The 18,082-nt window shown below is 32.3% G+C and overlaps 1 long non-coding RNA gene across 2 annotated transcripts in view; it reads left to right on the forward strand.

Moving 5' to 3' along the window:
* The window catches only part of LOC132759033 (uncharacterized), a 30,010-nt gene extending 15,227 nt beyond the window's left edge, over positions 1-14,783 (forward strand). For both annotated transcript variants that reach the window (XR_009629654.1, XR_009629655.1), the window contains exon 3: positions 14,628-14,783. This is a non-coding gene — a long non-coding RNA (uncharacterized LOC132759033). The remainder of the gene's footprint in view (positions 1-14,627) is intronic.
* The last annotated feature ends 3,299 nt before the right edge of the window (positions 14,784-18,082 follow it).

The following is an 18,082-nucleotide window of genomic DNA, read 5'->3' on the forward strand; positions in this document are numbered from 1 at the left end:
AATGTAAAATCAATTGAAAACTGACTGAAAAGGAGACAGTGTATTACAAAAGTCTTAGGCCTTATAAAATCTTGCGCCTGAAAGAAGACCGACCTGTCCAGTAAGTTACAAGGGGATCAAATTCGCACACTCTGTATTTGTAGACCACTGCACATTGTGTAATAAATGCTTGTAATTTTAAAGCAAGTGGTTTTATTCTGTAGGGTAAGATGCACTGTTAACAACATACAAACCAATGACATGATAAAATGATAAAATGACAGGGATAATAAATGCGCCTAAAGGTACGTTGGCCATAGATCATGATCAATATATACACTGGACAAGCAATTGTTTTTTCCTTTCCCTTGTCTGAGCTAATTATATGACCTAACTTGAACAAAGAGCGAAAAAATGCTCCAGGGTAAAAATCTTATTTAATTTTGTCCGTAGATTGCTAACAAAATGAGGAGATTTACTTAAGATACTAAGGGCAAAAATTAAAGATAATGTCATGAAATTGTCAGTAATCTTGGTCTGGTGTTTTAATAGGTAATGATTACGCCTGAAGATAATGATTTTGTTTGGGAATTAATAATTTTATTAATAGCTGAATGAAATCATACAGGGATGTCTATAGATATAATCCTGACATTCTACTCTGTTGCCTTCAATTTTTAATATTTCGTACGTTTTCTGGTCGGATCAATGTATTTCTGGGTATGATCTACATGTATATATGTAATGAAGACTCAGGCTTGAGAGATCCTGGCAACAGGATAAGTAGAAATATTTTGAATATGCTCAAAGTCCTATGAATAGCCTGAAGTTAATAAATTTTGTGTAAACACATTGTAAAGTCATTTCTTATAGCTCTATTATGATCCTCGACTTGTTATTTAAAGCTTTATATTATTATGTCTGGCCATAATCATTGTTTTTTATACTTTTGTTTGTTATTTGTTTACAAAGGAATAATGAAGAAAACATTTCAATTAGAAAATTACCATGTGCCAATATTGAATAACATCATACAGAGCTGAATCGAGAATGATTGTTACAAGCTTTGCTGTCTAGTTTTGTAATGGTATTGTTCAGCATAAAGTGTCCACAGTGACCCCTGAGGAAAAATAAAAAATGTATAGATACGATTCTCTATGTTTGATATATGATGTGCGTTTTGTACTACTGTTATAGGGAAAGTAATTTATAAACAATGTTATGATAGTTTTATTATTCGTATATTTTATGTTTCATTTTTCATCCCATATCATGCCACTAGCAAGTTGTTGTGATGGAGGAAAAACTTGCGTGATACATTCTGTACTTTGAAACATATGTACCTAATAATACACGAGGGTTTTATATATTTGTTTTTTCATCTATTCACAAACTTTCACCAAGCTGATGTATATGTAGGATTACAAAAGTTGAAGTTAGTATATTATTTCGTTAAAAAAATGTGAGGTATAATTATGTAGCATGGTTTATGACTATATATTGTCAGGGGCGTCGTATTACATTTTGAAATAATATAATATACCAGTAAGTAAAGTATTTATCATTCTTCACAACTATTGATTTGGCATTCGGATGAGAAAAGACAGTGTGTAAGTTATGAAATCATAATTTAGTCATTCATTGTCGAGTGTGAAGTGATTAAATAGCTTCCTATGTGTAAAAATAGGTTACTTGGCGGTTTGCCACTCGCAATATTTTACACCACTATCCCTCTTAGTGAGTGAATAATGAAAAATATGTCCATATTATATATTGATTATTATCATGGAAAGAGAGTCGTCTCTCTCAGTGTTTGTTTGTTGTTGAATTGATCATATTTGTACCTTTTCGGTAAAATTTTAGGCTGATATATTTTGTTATTTGTAATTACGATGTTTGTTTATTTAATGCTGTAATGTTTATTTAATGTGTACATAACTCGGTTTAGGTAATCGTGGAAATAAAGTAAGCTTGAAATTGAATGAATGAAGTTAAGATTATCAAGTCTATGAAATGTGAAAGTAACAACTGTTTGATAATTTCATGGATATATAATTACTGTTGTATATTTTAACTGCAGTATCTATAATGTTGTAATGCGTGATATGAAATTGTTTGAATTGTTGAATCTTGAATTTTAATGAGATTTTAATAACATTTTGGAAATATTTAATGCTTGTTAAAGTTTCATTTGGCTTTAATTATTTTGACTTGGTGTTAAAATTTTGATTATGCAATTGTATTTTTCAAGAGAATTGTTCAAGATTTTATTGTCACTTTGGTTTAATAATTCAAATGAATAATTTATAGATCATGTAGATAAGAATTTCTGTTTTTTTATTAAAATTGAATTATCTTGATTATTAAAGGTGATTTTTTTTATTTTTTTTTGTAGAAATGAATTTTAAACCTTGTAATTAATTTTGAACAAAACACTTTTTACTTCAAAACGAGATACTTAAGAATGATGGCCTAAGGGGTACCATCATAACAAACTTATTATGACCCGCCTACAAATTGTACAAGTGTCAAAATATAATGTTTCAAGGTGGATATTTTCTGAGCCTTAAGACCTTTGACACGTTTTTGTACCAAAACTTGTCAAAAATTTTACCGTACAATATTTTAAGGACAGGACATGTCACCGATTTTTGTGCGTGTATGAAATCAAGCATTAGACGCAGGAAATGACAGTTTTACTCTGCAGTTTGTCAATGTTTTCAAATTGGTATCGTAAAATATTTCTCGCGCATGATGTCGTAAGGTATTGTTTGCATTGTTTGTGCAGCGTTATTAAGATTGATAAGTTTATTGTTACCGTTAGTTTATTGTAACCGATGGTACTAACCAGTGTGGCTATTGATCGTACTAGGTTTTTATGTGTCGACTTAATCAGTCGAGATTAGGAGTCACGGTAAAAATAATGCTTAATCGACTAATTCTTATACGTGCAGCGATTATTATACAGGATTAGTAGATTATTTAAATTCTTATTCGAGGATGGATTAATACCAGATTTTTTATTTTGTTCATAAATATTAGTTTATATTTTAGTGACGTACCATTAATCAGAAGAGATACGAGTAAATATGATATACATTTTCGAAATTCAAATGTAATGGATCTTAGTTGCAGGATGGATGATTTATGTGATTTAAATTGATGGAATAAATAAGAAAACTTGAGAAATAGGAATAAAAAAAAGGAGAAAGTATGTTATTATTAGGGTCAGATTTGGATAACCGTAATTCAGTGCAAGGAAATGGAGTTAATGGCAGTTTTAATGGTAAGTAAATTATATTAAAATTCAATTTTACTGTTGATTACAGTTGGCATTATATTAAGGGACATTAATCATCAAATTTTCTGTTGATAAAATGACCAGATAATGTGATTCTAAATTTAATGACATCCTATAAAGCCTAGCTAATGACCAGTAGAAATTCAGAATGACCATTTAGGTTGTCAGTGGTAATTGATGTATTCCCCTGGACATTGTCCTGCTGACTAATGTTTCTAAGTGATATTGATTTTACATCATGAAGTTGATCAAAAATTAAATTACCATGAAATGTCCAGACTTGTTTAAACATTGAGCTTATATAGCCTTGGTTGTCTATAGATCTGTACACTTTTCAGTTTTCTGCCAAAATAAGCATGATAAGTGTGGCTTGAATAATTACTCAGTGCTTTTAAGGGGCCAGTTTGGGGCAAAATATTAAGCCAGGGCATTTCTCTCTCATAAAAGTATATTTTTTTCCCCATCTTAAAAAGAAAAATCTGCTCCAAAAGTGAAAAAAATACTTTTTGTTTTTAAAATCTATTTTATCAAGAGAAACATTGTAGTTTGAATAGATAATGGTACCGGTATTGTATCACAACTTTACATAATATACTACAAGATTTGGCCTTAGCATATATTCACAATTTTAAGTTTTTTTATGTTGTATTATCTATTATGTGTAATGACTTTTGACATTTCCAAAACAAAGCTATTGTTATATAATCCAGCAATGTTCACAATCATGTTCTTTGGCTTTACACATACTGACATACAGTGTCTGTCTACAAGAATTCTGAATAAAGAGGAACATTGTTCTGGCAGGCTTGGTACCACTGCAAGGAATTTTTTTAGTTTGGTAAATCTAACTTGACAGGTGATATGATGTAAATTATATTTCAGTGCTATTTATGCTGTGTTTATAGGAGAATATTTTCAGCATGCTGAAAGATAGTTAAAGTCTGTGTTTGGTATTTTTAATTTTTTTGCTGAATCTCAAAATCGTTTCTTAGTTATATAATTATATCAAATTTGTTGTTACTTATGAAATAATTATCTTTATTCTTATTCTACTCGTTATTCTTCAACATTATAAATGCAATAAGGAAGAGTATGGAACTAGTCAATCATGGATGGTTTATTCGATCCTTGAGCAAGACATTTTTTTTACATTTCTCTAACAATTAAGGTCTTGGACATCAAATCTAACGTTCATTTGTCTGTTATACTGCTGATACATAAATCATGTAGTTATTTATTAGTAAGCTGTCACTTACATGCTGAGAAAATTAGAAATTACTTGAAAAGGTCAATCACATTGTCATGTAGAAAAATATTCATTTTTTTGTTGTTATTTCAGTTTTAATTTTCTTTCCTGGTAAACTACAAGATTTGATAGGGAATAAGAATTAATTGTATGATATTGTGAGTTATTTGTACTTGATTGTTTACTTGTTTAGTTTTCAAACATCTTGCCCTTCATCACTGTGGGTTCAAAACAAGGACATGACTGTTAGGCAACTATCCAGCTTGCTTACAGAACAGAAAGTTGGTGTTTCTATCAGACTGCCTGTTCGTGCCTGAAATAAGCACATCCAGGGGCATCCAAGATCTTCCTCCACCAGTAAAGCTGGAATGTCGCCATATGGCCTATACAGTCTATACTGTGTGGTGTGACGTAAAACTCAATCAAACAAACAAACATAAGAATTTTTACCTCAAAATTGTTTCTATGAAAGGTATTACATGAGAATAACCATCTAATTACATCTGGCTTAACCAAAGTATTTGTTTGGTATATACCTCAATTGTGTAATTTATTTTTCTGGATTAATTCTGTCTGTAAGAAATACAACAAATTTGTCATTTGAGATTAAAGTTTTGTTTTCATACAGACAGTTTTGACTTGAAATGATGATAACATAGTTATTGATGGCAGACAATTTGTGCAACATTGATGCTTTATTGAAGATCAACATGCAAGAAATAGGAAAATCATTACACCTCAGAGATCATCTTTGAATATAAGCAGATGCAAATGCAGAAAAAATTAGTTGGAAAAAAGCGGTTAAAAGTTGTAAAAATTTATGAGTTTCATTCATATTTTGATGTATTTTTTCCCCATGAATATATATATACAGACAAACCTTTTCCATTATTTCTCTGCAGTATGCAGTATAATTTTTCCAAAAAATGGCTAGTTTTTAATTAACATTATAATAAAAAAGACTGAATTGAAAAATAAGGAGTTTGATGCAGCTGTGAATCAGACTCCAAGGTTTAACAAAGAACGCTGAGATTATAACAAAGAGAAGAAATAACAACAAAGAATGAATCATACCCAAAAGAAAAGAATTGAAAAACAATCAGACCATGTCATTTAGAGCGAAGATGACAACAGTTTCGTGAAATGTGCCAAATAGTTTCTAGAGCTCTTGTTACAACTGGGAGATAAGTTGGCACAAATTTTGAGTGGTTTTGTAAATATTTTTATATGGTATGTAAACTAGAAATCATCAATGGACTCTGATAAGGAGGTTAGGAAGTGAATCATCAGGAATATGATAGTGGTATATAGTATATAGGTACTTTAGTAAACAAAGATGAGTAAACAAAGAGATACATCTGAGTATTGACTTACACTGAGCTACCCATTGAATCTCAAAGTTGGCAAGATTTTTAAAATGATGGTAATTATGAGTAATGAGTCTTGACTATCAAATAGAAACTGATAGAAATATTGAAATAGAAAAAGGGAGTTTCTTTACACTTAAATAAGGTTGAATGTCCTCTTTAACAATTGAATTTGTAATTGGTAAAATGTGTTTTAGTAATGTTATTAGTTTGGGCTTCAGGTGTTACAGTATTATCATAAAGTATAATTATATTGGTCAATTGCCTTATACTTATAAATCTGCCAGAATGAAACAAAGGTTAATTGCTGTTTTAAAACTGTTTATATACTTTGCAGAGACAAGTCAGCATTATTTAGTTTGTTGAAACATGGAAGTAATATAATTATAGTTCTTGTGTATAACTTCTTATAAGCCATTTTGGTAGAGAGATATATGTCAAGGGCCACAACTCCTCTAAGATTATAAGATTAGTGCCCCTCCTGTTTTTATCAGGGGATCTTTTAAATTTGAGTTAAATGGTCATAAGTACCAATAAGTACCAATAAGAATTGAATTTGTGTATTTAATTATAAAAAAACAACAAAAAAAACCCACAATTACACTTTAAAGAAACATGTATTAACAACATGTAATTACACACAAATGTAATACTATATAATCTCAGATGAAGGCATCTAGCTGAAACATCTGCAATAAATAATTACTGAATGTTAGTGTTTGTGTGGCTAAAAATGTTTGTTAATTTTTGTTTTTAATTAATAATTATGAAATTCACAAAATCAGTGCTCATTTTTCACTACTCAAAAATATTTGTAGTTAATATTATTTCACTGTATCTCATAGAGAAGATTTAGATGGGGACATGGGTTATAATTACCATATTCAGATTTTGCATGCATGCCACAGTTCTCTTTTCATGACAGCAAATCATGCTATCATCTGCAGCTTTACATGTTATGTGTCTGGTTTATTGCATACAAAAGCAATGAGGGCAGGTGTCCAAATTTTGTTGAAATGTTTTGCAACATTGGCACACGTCACACCCTGACCCCGTTACACCGATCAGACTTTGAAGTGGCGATAAATACTGGAGATCACAGTGTCCTATTTTGGTGTCTTTATGTTTAGGGTGATAAAACATTTATGTCATGCGGATTAAATATGGCTACTATATCAAACATATAAGGATAACATGCATCTATGTAGATAAATAGAAGATTAAATATGTTGTTATTTGCCAAGTTTTAATGATAGTTGAACATTTAGGTTTGTCAACATAACATATATACTGTTAACATTGATAAAATGACAGATGTAGGGTATGTAGTGAAATATGGCTATCATGATTAGGCTAAAAAGGGGAATGGAAATAGATATATCACTTAATTTGTGACTTGATCAATAGATAACTCACAGTGTACTGGTAAGTCCATTCAGAGTTGTCTTTCTTTGCTGTTTGTTGACTGTTGTTTAGACATTCGTGTAGAGAAGTTGACCATGACTTGAGGAGATCAGGACTTGTTTATATTTATAACTTCATAATAAGAAAATAAAAAATAAAGTCATACTATGAAAATACATTAATTGCACAAGATACTGAATTCATATTATTTTTAGCATAAATAAAAATGTTTCCTGTTTATCTAAAAAATTGCACCCGTAACCCATGTATCTGTGACATAGGAAGTAAACAAGCAAGGGATGAGCTGAATTTGAATATAAAAAGCCTCCCACACTTGCATTAATTAGACTACTGTATCCTAAATTCTTTATAACTTAATATACATATATTAGCACTATTTACCATCAATTAGAAATCAAAAAGGTTGACTGATTTGCCACAGGGATGTTTTGTTGTTGGTTTTTTTCAAAGTGGTAAAATTTCAAAACCACAAGTATGTCACTATGGTTTCAATATGTGACATGATACAAGGTAAATTATGTTATTATTCAGCATTCTTGCCATCAGTCTCGGGCCACTGTAAGCTTTTATGTAACATTCCATGCTATAATATAAATCAAGGATTGGTGAATCTGCATGGTTAAGTGTGTGTGTGTGTGTGTGTGTGTTTCACATTGATGGATTTATGATACAGTTTGAGTGATAGGTAATTAGATTGTTTTTGTTGTTTTTCTTGTACAGTTTATGTAGTATTTTTTGACAATTTGGCAACTGTTGGTATCTCAAGTATTTGAAAATAGAAATATTCCAAAAATCATTTCAAAAAAGATATATTGATAACTTCTTTCTTGGACACAAAAATTCAGCAAATGCATGATAATGACAGCAAATTATGATCAAATCTATTATCAACATTTTTTTAAGGGGACATTTTGGCTTATTGTACATGTATAAATTACCTTTTTTCCATGTCATTAAGTTTGTTAATACTCTTAATCAATGACATATCTTTTCAAAGTCTCTTATGTAACCTTTCTCTGAAATGCAAATTGACATAATAACTAAGAAAGGTTAAAATTTAGACATATTTGAACATAATGCATTTTGAGTACAAACATAAAATTTGATCAGATTTGAACACTGGTCTTAAAATGTTTGGTGCATTTATAATTTTTGTGGTAGGTATTTAAAAGTGTCATTGACTGTATGAAATAAAAGTTTTCTCAAAGTTCTCAAGGTAAGAACAAATTACAGGTATTTGATTATGGTATTACTTCTAATCGGAACTAAATTGTTCATGTCAGTTCTCTATTCATTTTGACCTATTACACTATAGGCGTGGATAAGCCGGTATTTAAATGTTTGAGAATTTGGGGAAATGGCAGAAAAGATTTTTATTTAATCCTTTATGCACTTATGTCAGTAGGTTTATATGTGCCACCAGCACAGATCCTGATTATGTCCATTGATTGGCAAGTCATGTACATCATTCTCTACTGTCTGACCTATCTCTTGTCTGAAAGGCTCCATGTGTTAATGATAGGTCAGAAATAAACCCTTAAAGCCTCAGAAAGGAATAAAAAAAAATTCTTCCAGAGGATAGGCAAACATTTGTTTGATAAGGGCATTTGTGGTCAAGTTGTTGATGTAATTGACTTCAAACAGTCTTGCCCCTTATGGCTGTTACTTAAAGGTTCGAATCCAGCCAGGGACTTAATATTCTTTAATCCAGCTAGCTTACGGAATGTCGTAGATTCTACTCGGGTTCCCGCTCATGTCTGAAATAATTGACGGAGGGGCAAAAGGAGTCAATTAAGCTCAGACCGTTATTGCTTTTGTGCATGTAAAACCCATAAAAAAAAAGTGTTTTAATAATGTTTTCATGTTATATGATTATCACTGGCACTAAATGTGCAATACAGTTATTCGTCATAAAAGAAGCCAAATGTTAAAACAAAGTGGTATTTTGACTTCCATACAGAAAACTAAATTTATTGTAATAATATTGCACTTAAAATACCAAAATGTTAACATGACTAAGCCTATATGGCCAATGAGTAACTTTTTGTTAATTGTGACATGACACCTAAAATGAAATGGTTTCGGGAAATGAAAATATTATTTTCTTAATTTGCCTTAAAACTAGCAATGGACCTATGAACTTTACAAGCAACTTAAAATCTAAATTGACAATTAAATTTACTGATTGACTTTCTGATCTTTAAGATAAGTGAAATATAAATATATATATATATATTAGGTTTCTTTTTATGTTTAAAATTAAATTGATCCCTGGCCACGAAAAATAACCACTTGAAATATTTTAGATAGCATTTTTCAACTTTTTGATGAAATGAATACTTAAAGAAGTCAATATGTCTCTCTTTTGTAATTGTGGTGAAGCTTTGATTAAAGCTCTCTCATTCAGAAGTAATAGAGTTACTGATTTTAGATCAAAACACAGGGTAAGACATTTAAGTATTTGAATAGCTTTACAAATCCCAATTTGAGATATAGAGCTTATACTATTGTACTGTTTTTAAATATAGCTTGTTGAAAAATAGACTAAAATGTGGCTGAAATAGATTGTATTCAGATATAGTTATATAATGGACTGGAAGCAAAACATTATGAAGCCTTGATCTGTAGTACAAACTTAAATTTACAATCGTCTGGGAATCTTTAATGAGTAATTATTGCTGTTTATTTGGTTGGGTTTGTTCAATTTTAAGTCAAACCAACACTGTGCAAGGTCATACAGCCAATTCTTGAAGAATTTAGAAGTCAGTTGAATTATTTATGCCCTTTTGTGTATCAATTGTTTACAACACATGCATGCTCCACTATAGAACTAACCAACTTTTCCGTTCATAATTAAAAGTCATAATAGCCTCAACAAACCAAACATCCTTTCTGGAGACAAAATATTTTTATTAGTACTGAGAGAAATTTTTAATTTTAATTGAGCCGCGTCATGACAAAACCAACATTATGGGTTTGGGACCAGCATGGATCCAGACCAGCCTGCTCATCTGCGCAGTCTGATTAGGATCCATGCTGTTCGCTTACAACCCTATAACAAGTAGAGAAACTGCATGATAGCGAACAGCATGGATCCTGATCAGACTGCGCGGAGGCGGAGGCTGGATCCATGCTGGTCACAAACCCATTATGTTGGTGTTGTCGTGACGCGGCTCAATTCATTCTGATATCTTTGTGTTGCTGTCTTAAAACAGGTGGCCACATTACAGAGGTGGCACTGTATAATGGGTATCTTATAAATGTGCATGGCTGGATAATAGATTATTATTGAAGGTGAACACAGCAGTGAGTATAGGGAATGTGACTCAAAAGTTTTAAAGATTACAACATTATAATATTATATTAATTTTCATATTCGTTTTAAAGATTCCCTGGTATTATACATTTTCATAGAACAAGGTAGCTGGGTCTGCCTTATCTTTCAGTATAGTGTTTGTCTTACACAAATGTTAATATTATGAGTAAACCAAGAAAAACATAGGCCGACTACAATAATGTAAACATTGAAATGAACATATGTTACATAAGCTGAGAAGACTGAAACATTACACTCAGGTAATGACCATATGCTTGCTGTTCAATTAGGAGGGAAGAAACTCCTGTGTTCTTTAATTTGATGAAAATTTCAAATTTATGACTTGTTAATATTTTATTATATGTTAAAAAGAGTTCATTTCAATCAAATGTCATAATATATGATTATAGAAGTGGAAAATCGAATCTGTCGATTAAAGTTTATATTTTCATAAAGTCTTAATGTCTATTATTATGGGTGGGACATAGTTAACTTTCAATGTCAATAATATAACAATTAATGGTTATAAATAGAAAAAACTTGATTTGCCGTCTGACAAGGCTCTATGAAGTTGGCGTTGTTTTTTTTTAATATCCCCAAAATTGATATTAAATGAACAGTTTCAAAAATAATACAGGGGACTGGACAAATCCATTTAAGAAAGTTTAAGCAGTTCAATGTGAAATGTATGACAGACAAATTGGATGCAGTGTTATCATTAATATTATCATGTTACAATAATGTTGCATGATAAGATAGCATAATATCTAACAATACACAGATAACGTCAATGTTTTTATGAGCTATATGGAAACAACAAACAAGAAATATTAACAAACCAATTAAAGTGTATGTTTTGTTTTGTCGGCTTTCATTGGAATTTCATTCTTGTATTAATATGAGTGGCAATACAGTGAGTCTGTGAACTTGTAGCATAAACAGAATATCATGTTGATCAAAGAATAGTTAATAAGCAATTCATACAGCTTCAAAATTCAATATTCTAATGATCAGCCGTCATGTCATGTGGTCTTTATTTGTGGTCATGTGATCTTATTGAGCATAATAGTCATGTGTTGTTGATTTATAAATTAATGATTTATTGTGTGTTACAGTAAGTTAGGCTTGTAAAAAAAAGTTTGACAGTTCAATGGTCACATAAACTGAATTTTGGGTAAATTGGCCGTATTTTGTTTGAATATTGACTAATTTTTATGACAGTACAAGTTAAGAGGCTTTCTCTGTTCTTGAAGTGGATTTACTTTTCTGAAGTGCCACCGGGTTTGAACTTTTCACCTGAACACATTGATTGATGTTGATTTAGGCAAAAAAAAATTTTTTTACCTGTAAAGAATTTTATGAAACCAGTAAGAGTATAAATATGTATTTCTGAACTTGTTTCAGGTAACAAAGAACATGATCTTGTTTAAGTCTTTGGATATGTAGATGATGAGTGATGCTATAAAATGGTTTTTGTGTTGTGATGATGTGATGTTATTTTTGGAAGTGATTCAGATACCTGATGTCTTATGGGTCATTTACCTAATTAATTGGAACAGTGATACAAGTATTTTAACACCCCCAAGTTTTAACATTATGTGTCATAAGGGTATCTTATTATTTAAATGAAGTTTGATAACGTAAAAAGATATCAGTGTTAAGAGATAGGGGGAAAATATAGATGATTTAATGATTAAATAACATGTATATGACAAAGTAAATAAATAATGTAGTATAAGTCCTCTTATACAAATTGATAAAGGGAGGTAATATTTTAATTTAATTAATGTTAGTTTGCAAGAGTGATTAGTACCTGGTTTTTGTTGTCTTGGTAATTGAATGAGAGCACTGCCCCAAATAGCTCAATAGGTAGAGTGTACTGGGACTGTGACTTTATGACCAGGGTTCAATTCTTGGACAGTGCAGGTCACCTTTGTTTTGATTGACCATTAAATTGTTCCTATGGTCATTACCAGTGCTGTACCACTGTTCTGGTACATCTAGTACTGGTAAACTGCTTACAGCCCTAGCCCAAGACCGGAGTGTTGCTGAACTGTGTTCTGGTGAATTCAAAGTGGCTCAAGCCATGATCCAGAAGGTAGACTACAAACACCCACCCCCTAATTGAATAAGAAGATGCATTATTTGAGACAAATTGAAAAAGATAGGTTAATAGTTGGATTTTACTACCAGCAATATGTGTTAGAACATTGATTCTCTAGGGGCTAGACTGCTTAACTTGCTTTAATCTGACTAGCTAATTTAGCTCTAATTTAAAACATGTTTTCCAGTCTCTTTGTGTATTGAGTTACTCATTTCATGTGATTACTTTTATCTTCTCTTTTTATCTTATTTGTGTGTGGAAGTGAATTTCATTACAGTTGGTTTTTTTAAGAGAAAAATGTGTCAGGACTACATTACTATAATATAGAATTCAATTTTATGTCCATTTCTTTTTCATGGCAAAACTATTTAAAAAGATTCATTTTGATGCAATATATATATATTTTTTTAAGAAGGGATATTAAGCTTTTTGTTTGGCTTATGATGAAATTATTTTCATTTAATATTCACATTATGTGACATATGTTTTAAAAGATAACACTCTTTTAATTAAATATTCAAATTAAACACAATTTAATATTCTTTGCAGATAATTTTCAAGTAGTTTGAAATTAAAAACGTGTTTTATCAACTGTCAAATGATAACTCGCGCAACAAATTAAACATGATCATCCTGCCTAACCTGTATTTTATTGTTGACCTTTTATTATATTAACTATACATCGTCATGTATATACTTTATATATATGAATGTGAAAGTCTTTAATGCCAGAAGAATTTTTACTCAGATTTTCTTTCAGCATTAAAAAGTATTGAGTAACTGTCATTGTGACCCTATCTTTAAGTGAAAAACCCAGATTTTGAAACTTTTTATGAGATTTTTAGTTCATAAGTGATGTAATAAATTTGTAAGGGTATATTTTTCATAGTGGAGAAACAGAAGAGCTATTGTTACTTTATCAGTAAAAGAATGTGAAGAATTCTGTGTATAAGTAAATTTTTTTTTTTGGCAACAAAATTATAAAAAAAAATGTATAAACTCAGGTTAAGATTTTACTGAAGGAGTTGTTTTGACTTCATGTGGGGTTTTCAGGGTGTTGGTTCTTCACATGTAGGTACATAATAGCCATTTTATAAGGGGAGATAATATAGGAACATGTATGATGAATAGAATCAGCTAGATGCAAGACTTTGTAATTATGCAGTCCATATGTGTTCATGATTAATTTATTGAGGGAAAATAAAAAATAACCATCTTTCCGTCATGTGATAATTGATTGCTTTTAACTGTATGACCTAGAATTTCAGTTTAAACCATGTTGTACCCTTCTTGTATCAGGATCAATTGTATGTTGCATGTATAAAAATTGTATTGATTCTTCTATGAAAAGCTTTTCTCACAAGGAATGAATCACAATTACGATATATTTATAATAACAACATGCATACTGTAAGGAAGTTTTAAGAAAGATTAATTATGATAAAATTATATAAATTCTTTTCTTGAATTCAACAAATAATTAATATAAAATATAATTATAAAATCAGTGTGAAAACTGGATCAGACCTGTATGAATTCAAGGGCCAACTTGAAGCTTATGATTTGTATTAACCAAGTTCAAAACTCATTTTAGACTCAGGTTTATAGAAAAGACATTTAATTGCATCGTAATTGCAAATAATTTGAACTACTGGTCTATTTAATTTGTTATGATTTGATCATCATATCGTTGTAAAACATCTTCTGGTTGAAATCTTAACTAAAATATTAACAACAGTGGCACCAACTTGGGTGGAGAGGGGGGTGCAATACTCCTTTCATTGTATTAACAAAAAATGTGTAATTCTTGTACCTTAATAGCATTTTAGGGCTCACTGTAGATATATTTTAGCTCCTTATTAATGTTTTATATTTATGTATATTTCCAGGTGGTGAAGAAAGATGCAAGATGGAAAATGGAGGAGGGGAGAATGACCCTGTGTCACAGTTGTTCGACCAGTTCTGTCAGCCTCAACATGTCGTGCCATCATCTCATCATTTCAGCAGCTCTGTGACGCCGTCGGTCTCAGCCACGCAGATCATCGAAACTTTCTATTTAGGAAATTTAAGATCTCGTATACACACATGGAAAGCTCACGCTCTCTGGGTAAAACTCGACAAACGTGCCAGCCATAAAGAATACAGACGAGGGGAGGCATGTGCAAATACAAAGGTAGATAACTGAATTAATATGTGAATTTACATGTGGACATCTTTCATTAAGATTCAATTAAATGATAATATCTTGGAGTAATATGAAAAAAGCATAACAAATATTTGATAATCTGATAATGTATGATATACTAATATTTTTGTAATTATGCCCCCATTTTGAAAAAAAGGGGGTATATTGCTTTGCACTTGTCGGTCCGTCGGTCCGTCGGTCTGTCGGTCCGTCGGTCCGTAGACCAAATGGAATTGTTTCCGAGTGATAAACTAAAGAACCCTTAGGCCTAGGAGCTTCAAACTTGGTTGGTGATTGTCATGGTTAGATGACCCTATTGATTTTGGGGGTCAAGGGGTCAAAGGTCAAGGTCACATTGACCTTGAAAGCAAAAAACGGTTTCCGATCAATAAACTAAGAAACCTTAAGCCTAGGAACTTCAAACTTGGTATGGTGATTGGCTCAATGACCAGTAGATGACCCCTATTGATTTTGGGGTCAAGGGTCAAAGGTCAAGGTCACATTGACCTTGGAAGCAAAAAACGGTTTCCGATCAATAACTAAAGAACCTTAAGGCCTAGGACTTCAAAAAACTTGGTATGGTGATTGGTCATGACCGTAGATGACCCCTGATTGATTTTGGGGTCAAGGGTCAAAGGTCAAGGTCACATTGACCTTGAAAGCAAAAACGGTTTCCGATCAATAACTAAAGAACCTTAAGGGCCTAGGAACTTCAAACTTGGTATGGTGATTGGTCATGACCAGTAGATGACCCCTATTGATTTTTGGGGTCAAGGGGTCAAAGTCAAGGTCACATTGACCTTGAAAGCAAAAACGGTTTTCCGATCCAATAACTAAAGAACCTTAAGGCCTAGGAACTTCAAACTTGGTATGGTGATGGTCATGACCAGTAGATGACCCCTATTGATTTTGGGGTCAAGGGGTCAAAGGTCAAGGTCACATTGACCTTAAAAGCGAAAAAAACGGTTTCCGATCAATAACTAAAGAACCTTAAGGCCTAGGAACTTCAAACTTTTATTGGGTATGGTGATTGGTCATGATCAGTAGATGACCCCTATTGATTTTTGGGGTCAAGGGGTCAAAGGTCAAGGTCACATTGACCTTGTATGTTAAAACGGTTCCGATCAATACTAAAGAACCTTAAGGCTTAGGAACATTAAACTTGGTATGGTGATTGGTCATGATCAGTAAATGACCCCTATTGATTTTGGGGTCAAAGGTCAAGGTCACATTGACCTTGTACATTAAAAACGTTTTCTGATCAATAACTAAAAGAACCTTAGGCCTAGGAACTTCAAACGTGTATGGTGATTGGTCATGATCAGTAGATGACCCGTATAGATTTTGGGGTCAAGGGTCAAAGGTCAAGGTCACATTGACCTTTTAATTAAAAACGGTTTCTGATCAATAACAAAAGAACCCTTAGGCCTAGGAACTTCAAACTTTGTATGGTGATTGGTTATGACCAATCAGATGACCCTTATTGATTTTGGCGTTAAGGGGTCAAAGGTCAAGGTCACATTGACCTTGTAGGTAAAAACGGTTTCCGATCAATAATGAAAGAACCCTTAGGCCTAGGGACTTCAAACTTGAGATGGTGATTGGTCATGATCAGTAGATGACCCCTATTGATTTTGGGGTCTAGGGTCAAAGGTCAAGGTCACATTGACCTTGTAGGTAAAAATGCTTTCGGATCAATAACTTAAGAAATCTTATGCCTAGGAACTTCAAACTTGGTATGGTGATTGGTCATGACCAGCAGATGACCTATTGATTTTGGGGTCAAGGGGTCAAAGGTCAAGGTCACATTGACCTTGTAGGTAAAAACGGTTTCTGATCAATTAACTAAAAAACGCTCATAGGCCTAGGAACTTCAAACTTTGTGTTGATGATTGGTCATGACCAGCAGATGACCCCTATTGAGTTTTAGGTGAATGGGTCAAAGGTCAAGGTCACATTGACCTTTTAAGTAAAAACGGTTTCTGATCAATAACTCAAGAACGCTTAGGCCTAGGAACTTCAAACTTGGTATGGTGATTTGTCATGACCAGCAGATTACTCCTATTGATTTTGGGATCAAGGGTCAAAGGTCAAGGTCACAATGACCTTGTAAGTAAAAACGGTTTCTGATCAATAACTCAAGAACGCTTAGGCCTAGGAACTTCAAACTTGGTATGGTGATTTGTCATGACCAGCAGATTACTCCTATTGATTTTGGGATCAAGGGGTCAAAGGGTCAAGGTCACAATGACCTTGTAAGTAAAAACGGTTTCTGATCAATAACTAAAGAACGCTTCGGCCTAGAAACTTCAAACTTGGCATGGTGATTGGTCATGACCAGCAGATGACCCTATTGATTTTGGGGTCAAAGGTCAAGGTCACATTGACCTTGTATGTTAAAACGGTTTCCCCGATCAATAATAAGAAACCCTTAGGCCTAAGAACTTCAAACTTGGCTATGGTGATTGGTCATGACCAGCAGATGACCCCTATTGATTTTGGGGTCAAGGGTCAAAGGTCAAGGTCACATTGACCTTGTAGGTAAAAACGGTTTCTGATCAATTTACTAAAAACGCCTAGGCCTAGGAACTTCAAACTTTGTTTGATGATTGTCGTGACCAGCAGATGACCCCTATTGAGTTTTTTGGTCAAGGGTCAAAGGTCAAGGTCATGACCAGTAGATACTTTATAACCCTTATTAATTGTTTGATCACTGGGTCAGACGTCATGCATAATAACCTTATCACATGACTAATTGGCTGCTGATAGGGGGCATACATGTTTTACAAACATATCTTGTTTATAATTATATTGCTAAATATCTAAAGTCCATGGCTTCTAGTTAGTAATGTTTTCTGATGATTAACAATAATATGTGTTATCTTTATACTTTAACAGTCAACAGGCCTGATTATTATTATAGTTGCTACATGTTTGAAGTTCATCATTGTGTCTTGGAGTTGATTTCATTGGAATTAACGTGACTGTTTTCAAGTCATGTTTTTATATCAAGCTGAAAGTAGAAGGTGTTATGTTTTGTTTAGGACTCCAGAATTGTGCTAGAGTATGTCAAGATGAGTTTAATAGAATTCTTGCTCATATTTTTTGCTTGATATTTTGTTACTGAATATGAATTGTGATAATCGAATTATCTCTTTG

The sequence above is a fragment of the Ruditapes philippinarum genome, unplaced genomic scaffold (genome assembly GCF_026571515.1).
Source record: "Ruditapes philippinarum isolate M1 unplaced genomic scaffold, ASM2657151v2 ctg5982_1_1_1_1, whole genome shotgun sequence".
Taxonomy (NCBI): domain Eukaryota; kingdom Metazoa; phylum Mollusca; class Bivalvia; order Venerida; family Veneridae; genus Ruditapes; species Ruditapes philippinarum.